We start from the raw sequence: 8,340 nt of genomic DNA, 5'->3' as shown, positions 1-8,340 counted from the left end.
CTGCTCCTCTGATGCTGCTTGGCCTGCTGTGCTCATCCAGCTCTACACCTTGTTATAACACTATAGTTTATACATGTTTAGGTAGCAATATTCCTACATCCCAGTAATTTTTTTTGGGTTCAGGGCAGGAAGAAGGGTGGAGTGTGGAAGGAAGAGACAGAGGTTGACTGTACAAATAGGGTTAGTAGGATGGGAAAATTGACATACAATTCAATTAAGACAGGTGCTATTAGGTTTTGACTGTAAACACCTCAGTTGGAGAAGTGGGAGGGGGTAGTCATTTCTGCTATATAGATTCTAAATGACATCATTGCCCACAGTCCAAAAGAGAACAGATTGAAATTTTAGCCAAAAAAGGGCCAAAAACAGTTCTGAGGAAGGGTCACTGGACCCGAAACGTTAACATTGATTTTTTCCTTCACAGATGCTGCCAGACCTGCTGAGCTTTTCCAGCAACTTCTGTTTTTGTGCCAAAATCTTACACTGCTTTAGATTAAGAGTGTTATATAAGTTTTTCTTGTTATCATCAAATTTATTTCCCTATGTTCATCAATCTACTCAGGCATGGTTTTTATACTCTGGAAAAGTTAGGCCTGTACACAGCTCTTTTGGCCCAAATACTGGGAGACCACTCTGTGCAACAGGACCACCACTCTACTGTTATTGTGTCCCAATTGTTCCCAGAGATGAACTATCACTGACTAAGGATATAAAGGATACTGAGGGAGTACAACAATTTTGTTAGAATGGTACCAGTGAAGACTGAAGAAGATGCGAATTATCACCCCTCAAGCAGAGGAAGTTAAGAAAGGAACTCTCTCCTACAAATGGCAATTTATGCTATCTCAATGGTTTGTTTCAAAATTGAGATTGATAGATTGTTAACCAAACATACAGGACATGGTGCAAAGGTGATGACACGCAGCAAGGTTGGAGGACAGCTATGAGATCTCTGAAAGGCAAAACTGCTGAAGCTGAATGGTGTCCTCCTGTTCTGATCTTCCTATATTCAAAATTATAAAAAGAGAGATACCGAGCACTTAAGTCACAAAGAGCTACCCACATTCCTCACTTACAATTTATTTTTCAGCTATGAAACTGGTACATCTCCATCCATTCAATTCACTCCTTCCCCCACCCCCATGATCAGTATAAAGTCCAAATCCCAGCTGTTTACAGTTCTGATGAAGGATCACTGGACTCGAAAGCTTAATTGCTTTTCTCTCCATAGATACTGCCAGACTGTATTTCTCTAGCACTTTATTTCTGATGTCCATATCTCCTGGAGCAGGTAGGACTTGAACACAAATAAATAAAACAAAGAACTGTGGATGCTAGAAATCTGAAGCAAAAACAGAAATTGCTGGTTCTGAAGAAGGGTCTTTGACCTCGAAACGTTAACTTTGTCTCCACAGATGCTGCCAGACCAGCTGAGTTTCTCTAGCAACATGTGTTTTGGTTTCAAACATTAACACATTGTCACTTGAAAAAAATGAACAAAGAGAACAAAACCTGTCAAGACGTCTCGTACAAAAATAAACGAATAATAGATGTGAAAAATTTCCTTCAAAACGTGCACTGTGATAACGTGAAGCATCAGTTTTGCTTTCCTATAAATAACTGCCCTGCAGCGAGGGCTCCTTCCCTTTACACGACAGTCATTCGCACAGAAGAGGCTCGCCGTTTAAACGATTAACGAACCTCACAGGCGGTTTCTCGCCTTTCCACATCGCAGTAAAGGGTGCTCTTGTCTTTTCGATCTAACTACAACTTCTGTTTGTCTTCCCTCAGCCTTTTCCACCAGGCCGCTGGAGAAAAGCAGCTCGAGCGAAAACAGCCACCTCACGTCACACCACAAATCCACCCGCCCACTTCACGTCAGTCAAAAAGGTCACACAAAACGGTACTCGCCCACATCCTTTCCAACCATCACATGACAAAACGGGGCGCCCCGCCTATTCGTGGCCCGGAAACTATAGACCACGCCTCCTTACGCGCCCCCGACACCTGCCCCACCCATTAAAAACGTAACACTGACCGTCCTGCCCACCACGCGTGTCGCCGCGAACGTGGGTCCCGCCCACTCTAACGTAAAGTTTAAGCGCCTGGCCCTCTTTTGCCTTCTCCGTGAACACAAATAGCCCGCCAACGTGCGTCACATGACGTCGTGCCGTCATGCCCCTTTTACTCACCCATTCTCGCACCAAAGACGCGTCATGTAACGTAAATTTAGTCCCGCCCATAATAGCGTCTAACTTACGCCCTCTTCAGTTCTCCACTGAATCAGCTGCGTCACGTGAATAATATGCAGCCCCGCCTACTTGTTCGACGCACGGCGCGCCTCGCCTGCTAATCCCAGTCGTCGCCATTGGCTGAGCTGCATGCACGTGATGGATCATCGCCTTCCCCGGCTGCTAGAAAACGGCGCCCTTATCTATCACGTGATACCAACGGCGGCGGCCCACGTGCCTGCTGGGCAACACCCGCTTCCCGACTCTCAGGCAAATTGATAGAGCGTTTTCAGATGACGTCACAAAAGCCGCCCCCTTGGCCGCCATTGCCATGGTGATCAGCAAATTACCGACTGAAAGTAGTCCTAAGTCGGGAAGTCAGTTCGCTGTTTAGAACATAAGTCTTGTTCTCTAGTGGAATTAGTATACAACATTTTGCGTTCACTTATTATTTTTAAAGTAATGAAACCCACTTAATCTCTTCAAAAGAGAGATTATCAGACATAGTTTACATCGAACTGCAGAAGGAGATAGCGACTCGTTTCTGTTCCATTTTTCAGAATAAAGTCTAACCTTTATTGGAGACGACCATTTGATTCCTGGTCACGCCAAGAAATATTAGAAGTGAGAAAGATGATGGGTCGGCGGCGTTTTTCCGCGCTGTAGATCCCTATAACTCTATGACCAAAAGGAGAAGTCAGACCATAAAATCCATTTCAATATTGGAGATATTAGTGTTTTGTAAAAAAATGAAATATGTCAAGTTGCTTTTCGTATGTTAAAGCAGTTGAGTATTGAATACCTCAACAACTCACTTTTGAAAAATTAGACATTCTTCAGGGATCGGCAGCACCAGAATTTGCAATGGTACTTTTAACAAGTTAGTAGGACAATAAAGATCCACGGTCACTTTTCTTTCTTTTTCAGCGTTAACTCCTACATAGATTATGATCACTATTTACTTTTAGTAGACTGTACATTTCTTTCTCTGAATGTCATACTCTTTCAGAAAAAAAAAGCCCGGAGTGCACTTGAATTGCAAAATAAGACTTGGCTAAGAGCCTGAAAATCCATTCTGTGCTGTGGCACAGTCCCAGGGAAAATATCGCTTGATTGACAGTTCTGGTACTCTGATCTCCACAATCAATTGAATAATGTTTATTTATACATAATTAGAATGTTTCAAAAGCTTACCGTTTCTGTTATTAATACTTATCAGGGTCTGGATGATCAACACTTTTATAATGAATCTTTTTAACATAAATTTGGAAAGTTATAAATGAGTGATTTATTGCACATACAATTATATTATAAGATACATTGGTTTTATACAGTGTATAGTGGACTAATAGAAATGGAAGTGCCAAAGCTTAACATGGTATCATGAGGGGTCAGCAGTGGAGGACAGGTGGAGGTCATGAGGTGGCATGGATGATGACTGGGGAAAATGTTGGGGCAGAGGGATATGAAGGATAAGGCTTAAGGGTTTTGCGTTTACTACTTTCCATTTAATTTTTCATTTTGTCTTTGTTATAATTGGGACATTACCCTGTCTTTGTGAATACTTTATTCCTTGATTGTCCATGATTGGAGAGGAATGTTTTATTACAAAATTCCTGAGCTGCCTTTGGTTGCCTATTCCAAGAGAATGTGGGTCAGAGATGCTTGATATGTAAGCAAGAAGCATAAAGGGTATTGCTTGGAGATATTCCTGGATGTTTTGTAATGTGTCAGTCAACAAAGATTACTAAAAATAATAGAGGGAGAAAACAAAACAGCATACTAGCAAGTAATAGAAAAATAGACAGCAAGAGCTTCTCTAAAAATATAAAATGAAGAGGGAGATACCAAAGTTAACATGGACTCTTTAGAGAATAAGGCTGGCGAAATAATAATGAGGAATTAAGAAATGGCACAGGAATTGAATATATATTTTGCATCAGTCTTCTCTGAAGAGGGCATTAAAAGCAATCTAAAAATGCTAAACAATCAAAGAGCTAAAAGGGAGCAGGAAATAAAATAACAATCACAAAAGAAAAATCAATAGGGAAACTAAAGGGGCTAAAAGGCTGATGAGTTACATTCTTGGGTTTTAAAACAAGGAGCTAAAGAGATAGTTCTTGCACTGTGATGATTTTCCAAGCATCTTTAGATTCTGGAAAAGTACCAGAGGATTGAAAAACTATCAACATATCACCCAAATCAAAGGGAGGTAAACAAAGAAAAATGGTAACTATAAGCCTGTTAGCTTAACAACTGTCACTGGGAAGATATGACAGTCTATTATAAAGAATATGATACTGAGGCATTTAAAAATACATAATATAATCAAGCAGTTAACTTGACTTTGTAAAGGGAAATCAAACCTGATAAATTTATTTCAGTTCTTTGAGGAGATAACAAGCTGGATATATAAAGGGCAATCATAGATGTAATAGATTTGGATTTCCAAAAGGCACACACATAAGGCAACTTAATAAGAGATAAGAGCCCATGGTGTTGGTGGTAATGTATTAGCTTGGATAGCAAATTAGTTCATTAACAGCAGACAGAGTAGAAAAAAGGAACAATTTCAGGATGGCAATCTATAACTAGTAGAAAGTCACAAAGATCAGTACAGGGGCCACAATTATTTACATTTACTAATGACTTGGATGAGAATGTGAATATACTATCACTAAGTTTGTGGATGACACAAAAACGGTTGGAAAGCAAGTAGTGAGAATGATGCAGTCTACAGATTGATACACACAGGTTAAGTGAATGGCAAAATTAAGTGAGTGGTAGATGAAATATAATGTGGGAAAGTGTTAGGTTATGCACTTTGGCAGGAAGAACAGAAGAGCTGAATATCATTTAAATGGGGAAATATTTCAGAAAGCCACAGCACATTAGATTTTGGGGCCCACATGTATAAATCACAAAATGCTAGCATTCAAGTTCAGCAAGAATTAGGGAAAGCAAAGGGCTGATGACCCTATTTTCAAAGGGAATAAATTAGAGAGATATGGCTAAAATTATATTTGGCATGGGTCAGACCACACCTGCTATACTGTGAACATTATTGCCACACTTATCTAAGGAACAATATGTCATTGGAGGCAGTCTGGAGAAAGTTCACTAGATTAATTCCAGGTATGTAAGAATTACATTATGAGGAGACCTTGAATAGTCTGGGCCTATAGTCATTGGATTTTGGAAAAATGAGACTAGACATTATTGAAGCATATAAAATTCTTAAGGGACATGGCAGAGTAGAATAGGAAAGGTAGTTTCGCCTTGTGAGTGAGTCTAGGGCTAGAGGATATAATCTCAGTGAGGTGTCACCCATTTAAAACAGAAATGAGGAAGATCTTTTCCTATCAGAGGGAGTTGATCCGTGGAATTATTTAGGCAGACTCAGTCATTAAATGTATTCAAGGCTGAAATAGACAGATTTCTAATCAGTAAGGGCATTAAGGGTTATGGGAATAAAGCAGGAAAGTGGAGTTGCGTTTATCAGATTAATCATAATTTCATTGAATGATACGGCAGGATCAATGGGCTGAACAGCCTATTTCTGCTCTTACGTTTTATGGTCTTACCTCCAACCAACCTCAAAGTCAAAAAATCATTTTTATTTGCAATTACAAATATATTTACCACAAATAAATGCTCAAAATAATTTTAAAATCACTGAATTATTTCATATGTTTGCTATTTTATCTTCTGGACTGGTCACCATGGTGCACAGGTTAATCTTTAATTCCTGGATCCTCCACAGCAATTCTAGCAAGCTGACAATTCTAAAGCACACATAGAGCTAATAGTCATTTTATATTCCAGATACACAAGTAACCATTGTTCATAAGAAAACCATAATTTTTTATTTTGTTTTTATTCATTCATGTGGGCACCCCTAGTATGGCCCACATCTTCATTCCCTTCCCTTAATTTTCCTTTCAGGACTTGCTAAACCATCTTCTCAAGGCCTGGCAGTGAGGTTAAAAGATAACAAGGTGTAGAGCTGGATGAACACAGCTGTGTCTGTGTGATGTAGACACTTCCTCACTGTCATCAGGGAATAGGTCCCAGGATTTTGATCCAGTGGCGATGAAGAAATGGCATTATTTTTTCAGGATAGATCAGTTTGAGACTTGAGAATGGAACTTGCAGATGGAGGTGCATCTGCTGCTTGACTTTCCAGATCTTAGAGCTCAGAGATGTGCAACATGCTAGTTTGCAGTGCATCTTGTAGATAGTACACACCATTGTAACAGCACACCAGTTGCAGGATTGAATGTTCGAAGTTGGTGGATGGTGCACTAATCTACATGTTGCTTTCTCTCAATGGTGTAAAGCTGCTTGAGTTTTTTTTTCTATTCATTTTGAGGAATGTGGGCATCGCTGGCTGGCCAGCATTTCTTGTCCATCCCTAGTTGCCCTTGAGAAGGTAGTAGTGAGCTGCCTTCTTGAACCGCTGCATTCCTCCTGCTGTGGGTTGACCCACAATGCTATCAGGGAGGGAATTCCAGGATTTTGACCCAGTGACAGTGAAGGAATGGCAATATATTTCATGTCAGGATAGTGAATGACTTGGAGGTGGTGGTGTTCCCATATATCTACTGCCCTTGTCCTTCTGGATGGAAGTGGTCGTGGAGTGTTGATGGAGCTGCACTCATCCAGGCCAATGGAGAGTATTCCATCACATTTCTGATTTGTGCCTTGTAGATAATGTACAGGAGCCCAAAGATGTGTCACTAGTTGTACAGTGCTCATCTTCGGGTCTGCTTTGAAACCAGAGTATTTCTGTGGCTAGTCCAGTTAAGGTTTTAGTCATTCGTGATCTCCAGGATATTGCTGGATAGGGATTTTATGATGTTGATGCCATTGAATGTCAAGGTGGGTACACTCTCTCCTGCCACTCATCCGTGCAAGCCTGAATAACATCCAGGTCTTGATTCATGTGATCACGGACTGTTCTTTATCTGTGGAGCTGCAAATGGGACTGAATAGTATGCAATCGTTAGTGAACTGACATTTTGATGTTAGGAAAGTTATTGATGAAGTAGCCAAAGATGGTTGAACATGGGACATTACGCAGAACTCCTGCACTAATATGCAGAGGTTGAGATGACTGGCCTCTCACAACCACAACACATCTTCCTTTTTACTAGCGTTCCAATTGCCCCAGTTTCCATTGCCAAATCTCCTCGATGCCAAACACTGCCTTGATGTCAAAGGCATTCTCATACTCTTCTAAGAGTTATTCTTTTGTCCATGCTTGGACCAAAGCCGAAACGAGGTCTGGAGACAAACAAGCTCTATGAATTTGAATATCAATGAGTAGGTTGTTGTTCAGCAAAGGCAGTTTGATAACACACTTAATGATACCTTCCATCATATTAATAATGAAGTAGTAGAGGAATGAAATGGTGGTTAGCCAGATTGAACTTACCTTTTTTTAAGTTTTCAGGACATAACCTGCAAATTTTTACACTTTTGGTCAGGGTATTAGCTGCATTCAAACAGGACTAGGAATTGTCGACAATCTTCAACACTACAATCAGAATGTTGTCAGGGCCCAAAGCCTTTGCTGCATCCAATGCATTCAACTGTTTCTCGATATGTTGTTGAATTGATGGAATTGCTTTAAGAGTGGCATCTGCGATGCTGGATACCTCAGGAGTAGACTGAGATTGATCATCCACTTGGCACTGCCAGTGGATGATGGCTTTAACCTCGTCATTGCACTGGAGGATAAACTTTTTTCTTCTCAGAAGGTCACGAGTCTTTAGAGCTCTCTTCCTCAAAGGGCGATGGAAGCAGAGTCTTTAAATCTTTTTAAAACCATAAGATATAGGAGCAGAATTAGGCCATTTGGCCCACCAAGTCTGCACCACTATTCAATCATAGTTGATGTGCTTCTCAATCCCATTCTTTTGCTTTCACCCATAACTTTTGCTCCCCTAACCAATTAAGGACCTATCTATCTCTGTCTTAAATACACTCAATGACTTGTCCTCCACAGCCCACTGTGACAATGAGTTCCACAGATTCACCACCCTCCAACTGAAGAAATTCCTCCTCATCTCAGTTGTAAAGGGTCATTCTGAGGCTGTGCCCTTGG

At 40.6% G+C, this 8,340-nt stretch overlaps 1 protein-coding gene across 4 annotated transcripts in view; it reads right to left on the bottom strand.

Annotated features, from left to right (window-relative positions):
* med25 (mediator complex subunit 25) overlaps window positions 1-2,306 on the bottom strand; it is a 47,414-nt gene extending 45,108 nt beyond the window's left edge. For 3 of the 4 annotated variants that reach the window (XM_020535260.2, XM_048617458.1, XM_048617457.1), the window contains exon 1: window positions 1,702-1,891. The gene's annotated coding sequence lies outside the window, so the exon portion shown is untranslated. Of the gene's footprint in view, window positions 1-1,701; window positions 1,892-2,192 lie in introns of those variants that run through there. The other variant, XM_048617456.1, reaches the window with a different exon arrangement.
* Window positions 2,307-8,340: the final 6,034 nt, after the last annotated feature.

Source organism: Rhincodon typus, chromosome 37, assembly GCF_021869965.1.
Source record: "Rhincodon typus isolate 14 chromosome 37, sRhiTyp1.1, whole genome shotgun sequence".
Classification (NCBI taxonomy): Eukaryota; Metazoa; Chordata; class Chondrichthyes; order Orectolobiformes; family Rhincodontidae; genus Rhincodon; species Rhincodon typus.
This window is presented reverse-complemented; position numbering and strand designations above follow the sequence as displayed.